General features: G+C 43.2%; 1 protein-coding gene across 4 annotated transcripts in view; it reads left to right on the top strand.

Annotated features, from left to right (window-relative positions):
* The window catches only part of dag1 (dystroglycan 1), a 142090-nt gene that overhangs the window by 40433 nt on the left and 83510 nt on the right, over positions 1-18147 (top strand). Inside the window, exon 1 of one of the 4 annotated variants that reach the window (XM_072280687.1) lies at positions 17938-17961. The exons of the other annotated variants lie outside the window; for them this stretch is intronic. The gene's annotated coding sequence lies outside the window, so the exon portion shown is untranslated. Of the gene's footprint in view, positions 1-17937; positions 17962-18147 lie in introns of those variants that run through there. 4 annotated transcript variants of the gene reach the window in all.

Below are 18147 nucleotides of genomic sequence, written 5' to 3' on the forward strand. Positions count from 1 at the left end.
CAGGTGGGGCAGTTCCTATTGAAAACATTGTTAATGTTTTGGGATTGAGATCCTGAACCTGAAATGTTAACTATCTTGCTCTTTCCACGGATGCTCCCTGATCTAAGTGTTTACAGCAATTTTCATTTTTATCTTGGACACTTATTGATATGAATCTTACTCTTTTTATACTGCCAGCTGGTACTGATGAAGGGTCTCAGCTCCAATTATCAACTGTTTATTCCCCTCCATAGAAGCCTTTTGTGTTGCTCAAGATCTCAGCGTCTGCGGGACTTGTCTAAGATTAAGTGATAAGTTTTGATTTTTCTTCTTGAAAGTGTGTGCTTTGGTTCAACAACTGGCCTTGGATAATCTTGTGGTGGTTGGGGGGAGGAATGGTGGAATACATGGGTACTGTGGTAGTATAGTGGTTAACGCAACACTATTATAGTTTCGAGTTCAGTTTTGTCTAAAGAGTTCTTTCCATGACTGCTCTATGGGAGGAAACAGAGCACCCTGAGGAAACCCATGCAAAGATTTCTGGTTAGTAGGTTAATTGGTCATTGTAAATTGTCCTGTGCTTAGGCTAGGGTTTAATTGGTGAGTTGCTGGGAGGAGGGGGGGAGGTGGTGTTGTGCAGCTCATTGGGCTAGAAGGGCCTGTTCCAGACTATATCTCTAAATAAAGTGATTTTGATTTATGTAGCAGCTTTTGTTGTCACTGCATTTCCTGAAACACCTGCAATCTACTTTAGAAGTTCAGTGATGGGAATTATAATGAACTTGGAAGTGGGCAGGTTGCCCCGACATTGTGTTGGTTGAAAGATAAATATTGACCAGATCTACCTGGAAAGCTCATCTACTCTTTTAAAATGGTGCCATGATTTTGTTTATATTCACCAGAGAGTAGCAGAATCTCTGTTCAAGATCCCATTTGAAAGATTACACTTCCAGCAAAGTTGTACTATATTGCATTGGAGTGTTGGTCTGCACTGAGTATTCTCTGAAATGAGGCATGGACCCACGTCAGGAAGAGATGAGCGCATCCACCCCAAAGGCACTTTTGTGATATACAGACAGCTGCCACATTATGCCCGTTCAAGTAACTGAAATCTGCTCTTACCAAATTCAAAGCACTATCCAATCATATGAAGGAATAAAGAGCCACTGTTTTGAGCTGAGACCTTTCATCAAGACTGATGAAGGGTCTTGGCTTGAAATGTTGATTCTTTATTCTTCCCAGATAGCACCTAACCTGCTGTGTTCCTTCCATAAACAAGAGAAGGTCCGCAGCTGCTGGAAATCCAAATAACACACAAAATGCTGGAGGAACTCTCCCGAAACGTTGGCTGTACTCTTTTCCATTGATGCTACCTGGCTTGCTGAGTTCCTCCAGCATTTTGTGTGTGTTGCTGCTGTGTTCCTCCAATATTCTGTATGTGTTGCTCTGGGTTTCCAAAATCTTATGTGCCGATAATCTGAGATACGGGGGGAAAGTTAATTCTTGTGAGATGGTATTTATTACATGCAAGATAAGGTTGCAGAAGATTAACTGGGAACACCTCCCACGCGCGCCCCCCCCCCGCAACAATGCAATGTTAAACATAGAAACATAGAAAATAGATGCAGGAGTAGGCCATTCGGCCCTTCGAGCCAGCACCGCCATTCAGTATGATCATGGCTGATCATCCAACTCAGAACCCTGTACCAGCCTTCCCTCCATACCAACTAATCCCTTTAGCCACAAGGGCCATACTAACTCCCTCTTAAATATAGCCAAAGAACTGGCCTCAACTGTTTCCTGTGGCAGAGAATTCCACAGATTCACCACTCTTTGTGTGAAGAAGTTTTTCCTCATCTCGGTCCTAAAAGGCTTCCCCTTTATCCTCAAACTGTGATAAGGCTGATATAAGGCTCATATAAAGATATGAAGTATAAAGGCCGATTTATATTCGTGTGTCAAATGCATGCCGTAGGTACGGTGTAGCCGTGCACCCTACACTGTACTCTACGCCAAACCCTATGCTGTAGCTTAACGCGCACCTCTCCCAAAAAGAAACTACACGTTGAGGCAACACAGACCACAACAACTGTGATTGGTCCACTTGGTAGCGTCACATTTCCTCCTACGCTGCAATAGCTTCCCATTGGGTGACTGAACAGCAGGGAAGGAACTCTGGCTGCAATGCTTTCCATAAGGCTTTGCAGACCTCCGAAATCATGGAGGACCCTGTGCTTGACGCCAGTTTGTAGCTAGCTGCTACAGCCTGTTGACTTTCACCTGAAACTAAAACTCGAATGGTGATTGCCAGCCTCTGAGTATACTGTGCGTACACTGGTGCAAAATAAATGGTTGGAGACGATGAACCAAATCGTCAAATCTACCTGCCGACATCCAAAAATGTTTGAAATGCATTTCCTCATCCATGTCTCTCAGTGGCCGGACAAGCACAGAAACTTCACCTTCCTTCAGTTTCAGTCGCCATTGTTTGAAGTTTGAGTTTCTTCATGTTGAGTTTCAACATGAAGAAACTCAACACAGTGGCATAGAAACCCCACCACCAGCTAGCGTTTTGGTGGTGAATTGCAGAGAGACTCAGACACACCAACGCACAAGTATAAGTGTTCACAACAGCGTAGCCCACTTGTGTAGGCTACGGCGTAAGCTAATACGCACAAGTATAAATCAGCCTTAGGAGATGACCTGATCTGCTACAGTTGTGTCATTGGGGTTTTATAAACTTAAAGTATGTGATAGTTTATTGCCATGTTGGATTAAAGGATATCTGAGGAACAACTACATATTAACATCAAATACTTTACACTGTTGTTAATTCATCTTTGTTTTTGCCCGAGCCTTTCAAGCGGTTGGCCCCTGGATCAATGATGTGAGGGATCCTGGCTGGGAAGGCGGAAGTTCAAAGTAAATTTGTTATTAAAGGGTTAAGGTCACCATATACTCCCCTGAGATTCATTTTCTTGCAAGCAAGTTACACACAGACTGACAGCAAATGTGCAAAAGAAGAACATCTATGCAAATACAAAAATATAATGAGTAAATTGTTTGTACTGAGATTAAGTTGTAGAGTCCTTGAAAGTGAGTTCATAGGTTATGGAATCAGTTAATTGCTGTGGTGTGTGAAGTTATCCGCGCTAGCTCAGGAGCCTGATGGTTAAGAGAAAATAATGGTTCCTGAATCTGGTGGTGTGGGACCCAAGGCTCCTGTGCCTCCTCCCCAATGGCAGCAGTGATGGTAGGACTGGTGATTAAAAGCCTATTACTGGGCAGGGGAGAAGCAGCTTCAGGGAGTGGTCTACTTCACACCGTTTCCCTCCCTGCACTGCAGAATCTATTGATATATATTTTTGTGTTGTTCTTGATGTAAATATTACTGGCAAAGGTGGTATATTGTACCACAATGTACTGATGTGATGAAATGATCTGTATGGATGGCCTTCTACCTATCACCTCCCAGTTTAATTTATTCCCCCCCCCCACCACACACCCACCTTCCCCCCACCTGATTTCACCTATTACTTGCCAGTTTGTGCTCCTTCCCCTCCCCTACCTTTTTCTTTCGCCTTCCCTCTTCCTTTCTAGTCCTAATGAAAGACTCAAAAAAAATTGACTTGTTTATCCCTCTTCACAGATACTGCCTGACCTGTTGAGTTCCTGTGGCACTTTGTGCGCTGTACTCAATCTGCCTGTCCCCCTGGTTTACCACAACCTGCTTTCTCCATAACCAAACTCTTCTGATTCAGTTAACACTGATATCTGCTCCTGTTAAAAGATTGCTTGGGTTTGTACTATTCACAAAAAAAAACAGGATGAATCTAAATTGCCCAATTATTGTCCTATCTATCTACTCTCAATCTTTAGTGGAAGGAAAAGAAAGTAATTAACAGTGCAATCAAACAATAGTTTGTTGTTAATATCCTGCTTATTCATGCTTGGTTTCAGTGTAGCCACTTAAGGACTGAATGCTACAGGAAAGCTAATTTAAAAAAACTGAACATCCGAATGTTTCTCATTACCTGAAGTGCTGGGTGATTATTCTGGTCCTCCGATACTTATCACAATCTCCAGGGCGTCATTCATAAGCTCCATCAGGAAGTAGCCTTTGACAACCATCTTCCACTTCTGCCAATTTCCATTCCTCAAATGTTTGTGACGGGACCATTTGATTTCACTCAAGGGTCTTCCTCTCCTGCATTCCCAGGCAATGCACCACACAAAGTGCAAGATGGGAGCTACTGAGATAGGCTGGATGGTTTAATATATTTTTAGTTAACTTTCGGCCCTGTTTAACTTTTGTTAAATATTTGACCTATACAGCCTAATGCAGTGAATGTTTAGGGTCCCAGCATGTGTTGAGCAAGATGAGTCAATTTAATTCTGAAGTAATACATTAGAAAGTAGGCCGTGCCCAAATGGTACACTCTTCTTTTCATTTCCTCATTGAAAAACTTGCATGCAATCTTTGGTTTATTAAAGAGAATTAAGGGTTATGGGGAAAAGACAGGTAAGTGGAAATGAGTCCATGGTCAGATCAGCCATGATCTTACTGAATGGTGGAGCAGGCTCGATGGGCCAGATGGCCTACACCTGCTCCTATTTCTTATGTTCTTGTATTTTACTGGAGGTAATCGAGTTATTTTACTGGAAATAACTCTCAATCCTCTTTAAACCTTCTCACTCACCTTAAACTCATGCTGTCCAGTTTAGACACCCCTACCATAAGAAATAGACTCTGACTAGCTGTCCTATCTATGCCCCTCATCATTTTTATTTCTCCATTGTGCAGCCTCTCAGGTTCTTTGCTCCAGGAAAAACAGATCTGGCTCATCCAATCTTGTAGCGGAATCTGCCCAAGGCTTTTATAGCACCTGCGACCTCCATTCAATCCCAGCTGCTGTCTGTAAGGCGTTTGTGCATTCTCCCCGTGATTGCATCAGTTTCCTCCCCCATTACAAAGACATACAGGTCAATAAGTTAATTGGGAACATGGGTGTAATTTTGTGGCATAGACCTTTTTGGTCCAGAAAGACCCATTAGAGTGCTGTATCTCTAAATATAATATCCCGCAGTGTGGTGACTAGAACAGTGCACGATACTCCAAATGCAGCCTAACCAGTCTCTTTTAAAACTCTAATATGACACCCCCCCTCCTTGAAAATGATGCCTAGACCGATGAAGTCAAGAATTCACCATGTCCACTATCTAGTGCTTTCAGGATTTGTTGGAATTAATCAACAAAGTCAAAATGAAACTCAGATATGGAAATCTGAAATGGAAAATGTTCTGGAACCCTCAGTGAGTATTTCCAGTATGTTCTGATATTAATCCATGTTCACCCTTTATATTAGGTCTATAATCACTGGAGTATTTGGGCCTTGCAGTCCAATGGTGTGCAGATGAGTTCACTAATAAACTGAAAGGGGAAGAACTGAGCTCATTTGGACCTGGTATTGCAAATGCTGGAAGCAGTCAGTAGGTCTGGTAGTGCCTGCAGTAAGTTTTTAAAAAGTGATTAATATTTAAAGTCTAAATTTAGAGCTGGGAAAATGAAGACAAGTGTTAAATGGGAAGGAGTAGGAAGAACAAGAAGAAAGTATGATTAAGTGATGCAAGTGGTGGTACTAGCTGAGAGGCTGGAGGAGACGAACAAAACGTGCAGTGCTTGCTTGAAGAGAGAGGGTTGGGGGAATTGGGGAGGGGGAAGCTGAAGCCATAACTGGAGTGGCTGATTTATCTGACATTGAGATGTTAAGTTGCCTTCAACAATGGTGGTGATGTTTCATATCTGAAGCTGAGTTTCTATTGCTGTAGCTTTGCAGGAACAGCAGGTGACCATCCAGTGCTTGGGAATGAAATTTCCTTGTGGTGTTGAGGCTGCAGTGTAATTGGAAAGATCTGACGACAATCATCTTGTCAGTGTTGGTGAATCTCCCAAAATCCTGGCAAGTGAAGGAATTTGATTCTGAACAAATATATTCCAGATTACTGAATATTACTTTTATTAATGCCATAGCACATTTTAAATTCACTTTTAATAGATGCTATGCAGTAATATAATATTTCCTTTTAATGCATAGTTTAAAAGAAGTACTGTCAGATGCTAAACCATCAGGATTTCCAATCAGATGGCGGTTATCAGCAATTCACTTGAGCAATCAGTAGGCTACTTCATGCAAATAAGCTTGCATCATATCTCCACTCTTTGAAATGAGTGGAATTAATTTGATATTCTCTTGCAGAATGGCCTCTATGTGAATTCAAGGAGGTGGTGTACTTTGGGTTTTTTCAGACTTTGCTATTCCTCAATTTGTAATTCTCATAGGAACATTGTTCTCTAATATATGATCTCTGCCTACAGCCATTGATCTGGAGAGTCTGCTCAATGGCTATTCTTCCATGTAGGCTTCTTGTGTAGTTTTACCCACTGGTTTTGCTTGATTCTTCCATTCTCTCCCTTGCCACTATTCCACTATCCTAAAAAGATGGTAATGAGTAGATGCCAACTGTAGGTGAGTCATTCCAACTGAAAATATTTTCTCCAATAAGGTCTAGAAAAGCTGTATGTTTTGTCCACACACAAATATTTTTAAGAAGTGGGGTTTCCAAGAGTTCAATGTCCATTTAGGAATCGGATGACAAAGGGAAAGAAGCTGTTCCTGAAGCACTAAGTGTGTGCCTTCTGGCTTCTGTATCTCCTACCTGATGGTAACAATGAGAAAAGGGCATGCCCTAGGTGCTGGAGGTCCTTAATAATGGGCACTGCCTTTCTGAGACACCACTCCCTGAGGATGTCCTGGGTACTTTGTAGGTTAGTATCCAAGATGGAGCTGACTAAATTTACAACCCTCTGCAGCTTCTTTCGGTCCTGTGCAGTAGCCCCTCCATACCAGACAGTGATGCAGCCTGTCAGCATGCTCTCCATGGTACATCTATAGAAGTTTTTGAGTGTATTTGTTGACATAACAATTATCTTCAAACTCCTAATAAAGTATAGCTGCTGTCTTGCCTTCTTTATAACTGCATCGATATGTCAGGTCCTCTTTACCAGAAAGACAACAGAAATAAGGAGCAGCCTGGTAGCAGAGCGATTAGCATGATGCAGATGCATGGCAACACTTGTCTGCCCCCACGTCCTTGGACTGTGGTCATTAACACAAATGACTTGTGTTTATGGCTACGTACTGTGTATTGTTGTGTCAATGTACTTGTAACAAATAAAGCTGATCAATGGTCTGAATGCCAACATGTTCAAAGGATCAATTCCCAAACAAGAGGTTCCTCCCATCCCTGATGAACCTGCATTTAATTCCTTGATGTGGATCTCTATTAGGGACTGAGCAGGAAGCACCAGAGATATTCTGGAATTAAGTGACCTTGCCTGGTGTCTCAGGGCTGGGTGTTTCTGCATCCATGCTATCCCCCTGTCCCTGGCACTCCTTCTCTGCCATCTGTCACACATCCATCTGATGGTGCTTCACCCTCGCCATTCCCAATATTCTTTGCTTCCATCAGTTTTACAAACTTGCTGTCTGCTCCATGTGAACAAAAGTCTTGGGCACCTTGGAGATTTATGTATTTTAAAAAAAAAGACTTTTGCACAATGCTGTAGAATATACTTCTCTATATCACACTGATTTTTGAAGTGTAATCACTTTTTAAATGTAGTAGCTGCAAACAGCATCTGCATTGTATGCTGTGTAGATTACTGCCTAGATGGTCTGTAGTATTCCTCTAAGTAGTGCGGTGTGCGGCCACACAGTAACTGAAGTGCTCTCACACACATTGCCTTTGTTGCCATGCTGATGGAATTTTATTTTATCGTGTTTTTTTTATAAAAAGGGAATATTACTCATCTGTTTTATTGAAGGTTAAAGTTGCGAATTGGTTAAGATACTGGGATGGGAGAATGTTCTGCATTTAAATTATGTACAATTAGTTTTTACAAAATTTGCAAAACTTTGAACTCTGCAGTATAACCATAATAAAATGCTTTCTTCGCGATTATTAATAAACACACTTGGTATCTTGGGGCAGATGAATATTTTGGTCAATACACATCAAAGTTGTTGGTGAACACTGGTGATGTGCGTTGCTTGAATTTCCAGCATCTCGTGTTTAAATATTTTGGTCAGTTAGGTTTTCCTGTTTACTGGCGTATAGGCCATTGTGGATATTTGGCATCTGCAACAAATGGAGCAGAAGTTGTATCATGCGGTATTTGAAAGTACAGTACCACTTCACCCATTTTTCGCAAACAACAGGAATTCTGCAGATGCTGGAAATTCAAGCAACACACATCAAAGTTGCTGGTGAACGCATCAGGCCAAGCAGCATCTGTAGGAAGAGGTGCAGTTGACGTTTCAGGCCGAGACCCTTCGTCAAGGCTAACTGAAGGTAGAGTGAGTAAGGGATTTGAAAGTTGGAGGGGGAGGGGGAGACCCAAAATGATAGGAGAAGACAGGAGGGGGAGGGATAGAGCCAAGAGCTGGACAGGTGATAGGCAAAAGGGGATACGAGAGGATCATGGGACAGGAGGTCCGGGAAGAAAGACAAGGGGGGGGAACCCAGAGGATGGGCAAGAGGTATATTCAGAGGGACAGAGGGAGAAAAAGGAGAGTGAGAGAAAGAATGTGTGCATAAAAATGAGTAACAGATGGGGTACGAGGGGGAGGTGGGGCCTTAGCGGAAGTTAGAGAAGTCGATGTTCATGCCATCAGGTTGGAGGCTACCCAGACGGAATATAAGGTGTTGTTCCTCCAACCTGAGTGTGGCTTCATCTTTACAGTAGAGGAGGCCGTGGATAGACATGTCAGAATGGGAATGGGATGTGGAATTAAAATGTGTGGCCACTGGGAGATCCTGCTTTCTCTGGCAGACAGAGCGTAGATGTTCAGCAAAGCAGTCTCCCAGTCTGCGTCGGGTCTCGCCAATATATAAAAGGCCACATCAGGAGCACTGGACGCAGTATATCACCCCAGTCGACTCACAGGTGAAGTGTTGCCTCGCCTGGAAGGACTGTTTGGGGCCCTGAATGGTGGTAAGGGAGGAAGTGTAAGGGCATGTGTAGCACTTGTTCCGCTTACACGGATAAGTGCCAGGAGGGAGATCAGTGGGGAGGGATGGGGGGGACGAATGGACAAGGAAGTTGTGTAGGGAGCGATCCCTGCGGAATGCAGAGAGAGGCGGGGAGGGAAAGATGTGCTTGGGGGGATCCCGTTGGAGGTGGCGGAAGTTACGGAGAATAATATGTTGGACCCGGAGGCTGGTGGGGTGGTAGGTGAGGACCAGGGGAACCCTATTCCTAGTGGGGTGGCGGGAGGATGGAGTGAGAGCAGATGTACGTGAAATGGGGGAGATGCGTTTAAGAGCAGAGTTGATAGTGGAGGAAGGGAAGCCCCTTTCTTTTAAAAAAGGATCACATCTCCCTCGTCCTAGAATGAAAAGCCTCATCCTGAGAGCAGATGCGGCGGAGACGGAGGAATTGCAAGAAGGGGATGGCGTTTTTGCAAGAGACAGGGTGAGAAGAGGAATAGTCCAGATAGCTGTGAGAGTCAGTAGGCTTATAGTAGACATCAGTGGATAAGCTGTCTCCAGAGACAGAGACAGAAAGATCTTGAAAGGGGAGGGAGGTGTCGGAAATGGACCAGGTAAATGTGAGGGCAGGGTGAAAGTTGGAGGCAAAGTTAATAAAGTCAACGAGTTCTGCATGCGTGCAGGAAGCAGCGCCAATGCAGTCGTCGATGTAGCGAAGGAAAAGTGGGGGACTGATACCAGAAAAGGTACGGAACATAGATTGTTCCACAAAGCCAACAAAAAGGCAGGCATAGCTAGGACCGATACGGGTGCCCATAGCTACACCTTTAGTTTGGAGGGAGTGGGAGGAGCCAAAGGAGAAATTATTAAGAGTAAGGACTAATTCCGCTAGACGGAGCAGAGTGGTGGTAGAGGGGAACTGATTAGGTCTGGAATCCAAAAAGAAGTGTAGAGTTTTGAGACCTTCCTGATGGGGGATGGAAGTATATAAGGACTGGACATCCATGGTGAAAATAAAGCGGTGGGGGCCAGGGAACTTAAAATCATCGAAAAGTTTAAGAGCGTGAGAAGTGTCACAAACATAGGTCGGAAGGGATTGAACAAGGGGTGATAAAACAGTGTCGAGGTATGCAGAAATGAGTTCAGTGGGGCAGGAGCAAGCTGAGACAATAGGTTGGCCAGGACAGGCAGGTTTGTGGATCTTGGGTAGGAGGTAGAAACGGGAAGTGCGGAGTGTGGGAACTATAAGGTTGGTAGCAGTGGATGGGAGATCCCCTGAGCTGATAAAGTTGGTGATGGTGTGGGAGACAATGGCCTGGTGCTCCTTAGTGGGGTCACGATCGAGGGATAAATAAGAGGAGGTATCCGCGAGTTGTCGCTGTGCCTCGGCAAGGTAGAGGTCAATACGCCAGACTACAACAGCACCCCCCTTATCGGCGGGTTTAATAATAAGGCTAGGATTAGTGCGGAGGGAGTGGAGAGCAGAGCGTTCCGAAGGAGTGAGGTTGGAATGGGGACAAGGTGCGGTGAAGTCGAGACGGTTGATGTCCCGTCGGCAGTTAGCAATAAAGAGATCCAGAGCAGGCAGAAGACCAGAGCGGGGTGTTCATGAATCGCTCCCTACACAACTCCCTTGTCCATTTGTCCCCCCCCATCCCTCCCCACTGATCTCCCTCCTGGCACTTATCCTTGTAAGCGGAACAAGTGCTACACGTGCCCTTACACTTCCTCCCTTACCACCATTCAGGGCCCCAAACAGTCCTTCCAGGTGAGGCAACACTTCACCTGTGAGTCGACTGGAGTGATATACTGCGTCCGGTGCTCCCGATGTGGCCTTTTATATATTGGCGAGACCCGACGCAGACTGGGAGACTGCTTTGCTGAACATCTGTGCTCTGTCCACCAGAGAAAGCAGGATCTCCCAGTGGCCACACATTTTAATTCCACATCCCATTCCCATTCTGACATGTCTATCCACGGCCTCCTCTACTGTAAAGATGAAGCCACACTCAGGTTGGAGGAACAACACCTTATATTCCGTCTTGGTAGCCTCCAACCTGATGGCGTGAACATCGACTTCTCTAACTTCTGCTAAGGCCCCACCTCCCCCTCGTACCCCATCTGTTACTCATTTTTATGCACACATCCTTTCTCTCACTTTCCTTTTTCTCCCTCTGTCCCTCTGAATATACCTCTTGCCCATCCTCTGGGTTCTCTCCCCCCACCCCCTTGTCTTTCTTCCCGGACCTCCTGTCCCATGATCCTCTCGTATCCCCTTTTGCCTATCACCTGCCCAGCTCTTGGCTCTATCCCTCCCCCTCCTGTCTTCTCCTATCATTTTGGATCTCCCCCTCCCCCTCCAACTTTCAAATCCCTTACTCACTCTTCCTTCAGTTAGTCCTGACGAAGGGTCTCGGCCTGAAACGTCGACTGCACCTCTTTCTACAGATGCTGCTTGGCCTGCTGCGTTCACCAGCAACTTTGATGTGTGTTGTCACCCATTTTTCAGTGGGTTTTGTCTGCTCCTGACAAGGAACTGGAGGTGCTTGATGCCATCTCGAATGCTGCTTCTCCATATTTGAATGATTGGGTCTATAAATTCCCATGAGTTGGTGCGATCTTAAAAGGTGGTTTTGAGAACATAATCAGGACCATGGAGTACAGTGCCTGGCAATGGGTATGTGAACAACATGGTCTCCGCTCCCCCAGCTGCCTATCACCTCCTTCATGGTTCTGCCTCCTACTACCCATTGTGTTTTCCCCTATTCCTTCTTCCCCTTTCCAGCCTATCACCTCCCTGTTTCCCCCTCCCCCACCCCTTTGTCTTTCCCCTTACTGGTTTTTCACCTGGAACTTACCAGCCTTCTCCTTCCCACCCTCCCCCCACCTTCTTTATAGGGCCTCTGCTCCTTCCTTCTACAGTCCTGACGAAGGGCTCCGGCCCGAAATGTTGACTGATCGTTTCCACGGATGCTGCCCGACCCGCTGAGTTCCTCCAGCGTGTTGCGAGTGTTTCAGGTGAATGTAGTTATTGCCTCAATGTAGGAGACTATGGTGGCACTGGCCTGCTGATCCTGCAGTGAATTGGGGAATTTTGTAGAAAGCAATGGCATGAACCTCTCCAGTGTTTCTGAGTCTGTTTCAGGCACTTACAGAAAGGCAGGGATTACTGCAGACCGGGAGTTTCATCCTAGGTTGAAGGTATTGACTTCACGCACACATTTCCTCAGCATGCTAATAGCTGTGCGGTACTGATGGTAATGGTTAATTTCACCATTGAAAACTGACTTGGTTATGTACAGCTCAGAGTTTCAGATTGTTACCAGGAAAAGTGATCTCGTGGGCAGAGTTGGTGGTTGGAGAATAGATTTGGAGTAGGGTCCAAGTTTTTTTTTAATCTTCCCAATATTTATTGGAAGCAAATTTCTATTTTCTCATTACTGTATGTTAAATTAGCAGATGAGAGATAGTGAACTGGTCCTGGAACAATGACAAGTAGAAATGATGTCAACATGCACATGAAAGTGATATGTTGCCAGGAGATGGTATATTATGAGATCATGTCACTGACATATGAAGTTCCTGCCAGCTCCTAGTTCAGCAATTTCACTCTCCAACCTTTTCCTCATAAGGTCTGAAAATAATTTTCTCTGAATTGCTTTTCTAATTCTTTCAAAAGCCCTTGTTGAAACTGTGTATATATAGTCATGGAATCATTATGGCATGGAAAGACTGAGCATGTATACTGGCTCCTTGTACATAATGTGTCCATTCCCTATAGTCTTCAGTTGGTTGTAACTGAGTTCCAGATCATAAACACAAAAATATTTTCCTCTGATCTCCCTGTATGTTTTACCTATCACTGTGAATGTCTTCTGCTCTACAAACCACTGGCTAATTGGAATAGTGTTTACCTTTTTCCAATCTTGTCATGATCTTATACACCTCAATTAAACCTCTTCTTTGCACCAAGGATTACAGAATCTACTCTAGGAACATGTCCTTTCGAAAGTGTGCTGACTTCTTGAGGTCTTAACTGGGTTTTTCTAAAGATTCGTCATCATATGCAAAGCTGGTATGTTTCTGTTTAAGAAGCCCATAATCCCAGATGGAGCCTGTTATTTATTTAAAGAAATATATTTGCTGTTGATGCTCATCCTTTTCAGACTGTGCCAGTTGGACTATTGTATATTATCACTTCTCTCAAATTTCATTGGTGTTCTGCTCGGTATGCTGGTTTTTTACCATAATCTCTTGTCTCTTACTGCCCTTGCCACAAAGTTTGGTACTATCTGTAAATTTAGGAATTTTTTGCCCAAAGCATCTGTTGTTCAAGCCATTAAGTCATCAAGAACAGTGCCACTAGCACTGATTCGCGTTTGTTAATTGATCTCATTTTGCTGAATAAAGTGTTTTTGATTCTGTTTTTTGTCGTGGGTTTTGTTGTTCATGTTCTCACTTTGTTCTTTGGTTCTCAAGTTTGCTAACCAGTTTGTGGCTGATCTTCAAAAGCTTAAAATCCATGCTAAGTGATATCTGTTGCAGTCTATTTATCAACTTTTCCTGTTAATTTATGAGAGGATTCACCTCTACAATGTAATTTACATGCCAAATCCCCTTTATCAGCTCTTGTCTTCAAAAGTCAATTTAATTTGTTTTCTCTGATTAAAATTTTATCAGTGTGATACCTGTAGCTGCCTGGTACTATGAACAAAGATTTTCATTTTTTGCAAGCACTGGGTGAGTGAGATCCTTGAAACTCTAAGGAAATTGCAATTGCTTTGTTCTTCTGCTTGCATTTTAATGAAGCCAAATTGTAGACATCTATCTGATCTGATTGTGTTGTTGGAGCCAGTGCTGCTATTGTTTATCTCCACCCATCTTTGCAAACAGAACAGGCCCAATTGACCTGGGTGGGCATACCATGTACATATAATGAATACTTGATTAGCACGTTAGGATGTCATTATAAACCCAGTCTTTCTGATGCATACTGCAAGAATTTCCTCCACGCTTGCTATCTAATACAAAAATTCACACACCTTTATTGTGATGCACATTTTATGGTATGGCAGTGATTTCACAAGGAGAAGTATTGTGGTTGCTACAAAAAAAAAGGTGCTTGAGGAACTCAGTGGGACAAAGAAATTGTCAATGTTTCAGGTCAATCCTATATTCGGGCGGAATGGATTGGTGAGATGGCCAATATAAAGAGAAGGGGATGTCAATAAAGAATTCCAAGGAGATTAGTGGACTGGTGGTCAATTTGTGTGATTGTGCCTTCAAAAGTTAATAAAATATTCTTATTTGTCAAACAAGGGTGAGAAAGTTTCCCAGTTACCAGCCCCCCCCCCCCCCATGTCCACCTCCAGCTGTTTCCTGTTTCCGTGCCTGATCTCCAGTGGATGCAAGTGTATGCCACCTTGACTTTGTCCACATCTTGGCTAGTGTGGATAGCAAAATGAGTTAATTGTACCTTTGTAGTCAAGAATTCAGAGGCTTTTCACAGGATCAGGAGGCGTTAGGACAAGCAATTGAGTGGTTAGATCATGGCTTTGGCAAGGTTTTAAAGAAGATTCATCGGTATATCTTAAGTGTAGTTATGTGGATAAACCTGAGGAACTCAAAAGTTTCTCTGTAGAAAAAGGAGGCTGAGGAAACACTATATTCTAATTGAAAAATCGAGGTTATAATCACTGACAAATGTCATGAAATTTGTTTTGCATAACATAAAAATTACTAAGTTACTAAAAAGTGTTAAAACCAGGTAGTGCTCATGGACCATTCAGCCATCTTGGTGGGAGGGGTTCTAATATGCTCAAAGGGAAGGCTACAGTAACCTGAGCAGTTGTGCGTAAAAGCATGTAGACACAGTCAAGAGGTTCAGTTGTCGTTCAGACTGAACTTCGAGATGGGGGAAGAAATGTGATCTAAGTGACTTTGACTGTGGAATAATGCTGCCAGACCAGGGATTCGAGTATCTCAGCCATTGCTGATGTCCTAGGATTTTCACGCACAACAGTCTCTGGAGTTTACAGTGCAGAGAAACAAAAAGCATCCAGTGAGCAATGTTCCCTCTAAGTTGTGCGCGTGCACATCTTTTGCTACTAGCGCACAAACGAATTTAAACTGGGCATCAAAGGTTGTCACCCTCTCACCTCATTGCATATTAAGTATATTTCACGATGGTACATAATCACATTTCGTTTCCAGGTTTCTGATGCAGACAATGTTGACAACATGGAGTTTGCAATAATTTATCTGCAAGTTTTAGAACTGGCTGCTTTATCCCATTTTTATTGAAGAAATTATTGATTCACTATGTTGAAGTCGAAAGAAGCAAAGGGCATGAAGTGCAAAAGAACTGCTAGTTCATTTAAAGCAGAATGGCATAATGAAACACTAGAAACTGCTACACTGAAAGTTGCTGAGGTCAGGAACATGCAGCTGCAAGAAATACAAATGTAGAATACAGAAATTGGTGTTGCCTGCATGTATTGTCATGATGCAAAAGTTGGTGGAGAATTTGCAAGTGGGAAGAAGTGCAGTGATATTTGGAAACTTTAAAAGCGTCACTTAGCAAGCAAATTACATATGGATGGTGTGCAAAAGCTTCGGCAAGAAAATTATTACCCACTGCAGGCCTGCTATGTATGTTTTTGTGATAGTTTTTGCACACACTGGTCATTTACAAGTTAGAGAGGACATTGCCAGTGAGCAGTAGTTCTGTAGTCAAAAATCAATTTGTTAATGAGATCAGTGGAGAATAGCCAGACTGGTTAAAGCTGATAGGAAGGTGACAGTAACAGAAATAATAACACGTTACAACAATGGTGTGCAGAAGAGCGTCTCTGAGCACACAGAAGTGGAATATTTAGTGGATGCATTGCAGCAGCCTGTATCTGGTAAAGTGTTCACTGAATGTACAGTGAGTTGTTATAATGTACAGCCTGGAAAAATAATCATTCTTTGATTAGACTATGACTAGGAAGGGTATTGGGTATGGCAGAGGCTCAGTGGTTAAATCACTGGACTGGTAATTGAGGTTTGAGGTCCAGGCCTCAATTACCAGTCCAGTAATGCAAAGAATGATTATTTTTTTTTAAATTGCTGGAAGTGAGGATGTGGAATGAATACAATGCACAAGGTCATATCAGTCAAGATTATATTGTATGGCAGGGCAGGCTTGAAAGGCCAAATGGCCTACTTCAAGTTCTGAAAATTCTTTGACCTGAAACATTACTGTTTCTCCTTCCGCAGATGCTGAACCCTGCTTGGTGTTGGAGAAACACAGCAAGTCAGAGAATCTGTGTATAGTGTTTCCAGTATTTGTTTTTACAACAATGCAAAGGCCTCAGTTGAAATCCCACTTTGATGAATTAATATGGGGTTTCTTATACTAGTTAGTTGTAATGGTGACCACAAAATCCTTGCCTAGACTGGGCTGTATTTAATTACAGGCCCATTATTGTGGTTGACTCTTAAATGCCTCCTGAAATGGTCTAACAAGCCACTTAGTTCAAGGGTCATTATGAATGGATAATAAAATGCTAACTAAGCCAGCAATTTCCCCAGTTCCTGGAACATAGGAAAAATTAAAATGTAGAATTCAATGGTAGGGTGGAGAAACCAAAGGATGCACAAGGACAAAGCTGGAGGAATACAGACTTCAGGAAGAGATGTAGGGCTCTGGTGCCTCCTAGTTCATTATCAGGAGGAAAATATGGTATGATTTATGAGATTTCTGTCCAAAGCTGGGAATGACTTGTTTCTACCACCCACTCCTACTGGGTCAAGCAACGTTTGGAGGAAAAGGAATTGTTGATGTTTTGGGTCACAACCCTACAACAAGACTTGGCCAGCATCTGCATTCTTTTGCATTCCTGTTCTAAAGTATCATGAATATTTTTTGAGGGTGTGGCATGCTTGAGCCATGCCATTGAGAAAAAAGGAGAGGCATTTTAAAGAATGGTTATGCCGTTGCCTGCAGTGTTTCAGTGGACTGGTGGCAGCCTCTAACCATTGGAAACAGTCCAACAGGCTAGATTGCCCAGCGTGTATAAAGTGTGTTTGGGCAATATTAAGGGGATAACTGTCTTCACATGGGAGGTGGTGCGTCAAGACCATAGCGTGCAGTTGTTTATTTTGCCCTGACAAACAAATTTCAGGCCGATGTCCAAATCCATGTTAACTGCAGTTTCAATACTTTCAGTGTGTTTTCTGTAACCCATTTTACCCACAAGGCAGTTGCTGAAGTATAAAGAAACTTAAAATTGCGCACATCATTATGCCTCCTAGAGTTTTTCCCCGTTTTGCACTGGCGGTTACACATTACAGCTTGATGGATTGAACAGGGTGGGGGTTGGGAGTGGGTGCAGAGCTGTGGGTTGGTGGTCAGGGTAGAATGAGATATCAGAAAGTGAACTGGGAGCAGCAGTTTTCCAATTCCTACAAAACACTCAACCATGTTAATGAATTCTCTTCCTCCAGGCATGAGATTGTTAATTAAAGTATTGCACAGAATTTCCTATAATCCCATGCAGTTTTAATTTTAAAATCTTCCTCCTTAAAATTCACTCTTTATATGAAATTCCAGCAAACTTGGTCTTTTACTATATAAAAACAACCCTTTGTTTAGTTACCATAGAGACAGGATGTTGAGGAATTGACTCTTTACATGGAGGAAGGGGTCAGATTTTTTTTAAACTGTTCTTTGTTCAGCTGTACACAGGCTCTTCTGTGGCCCTGAGAGATCAGAAGGGGCTGAAATGCCGGCCCTTCCAATTGAATGTAAATTACCTCCTTTCAAGGATTTCAAATAACCTGTTTTTGGAGGTGGAGTTGTATGTAAAACAACACGAACAGCTACCAAGTTCCAGCAAGGAGATGTGTGAAACTGCATAGCTGCTAGGAGAGGAAGCCTGCTGTTGTGTAAGTGACACTTTTTATACTAAGGTCAGAAGTATTGAAAGTGCATAGTTAAATTGTGGTAGGATCTTGTGTGTACGCCTCACTGTGTTTCCCCCTTCACCCCTTAGCTTCTTCTGTCTCACTTCCATTGACCTCCCACCTCGCATTCCACTCACAATCTGTGCTGTCCTTTACTCCAACCTTGTG

This window comes from Mobula birostris, chromosome 16 (assembly GCF_030028105.1).
Source record: "Mobula birostris isolate sMobBir1 chromosome 16, sMobBir1.hap1, whole genome shotgun sequence".
NCBI lineage: Eukaryota > Metazoa > Chordata > Chondrichthyes > Myliobatiformes > Myliobatidae > Mobula > Mobula birostris.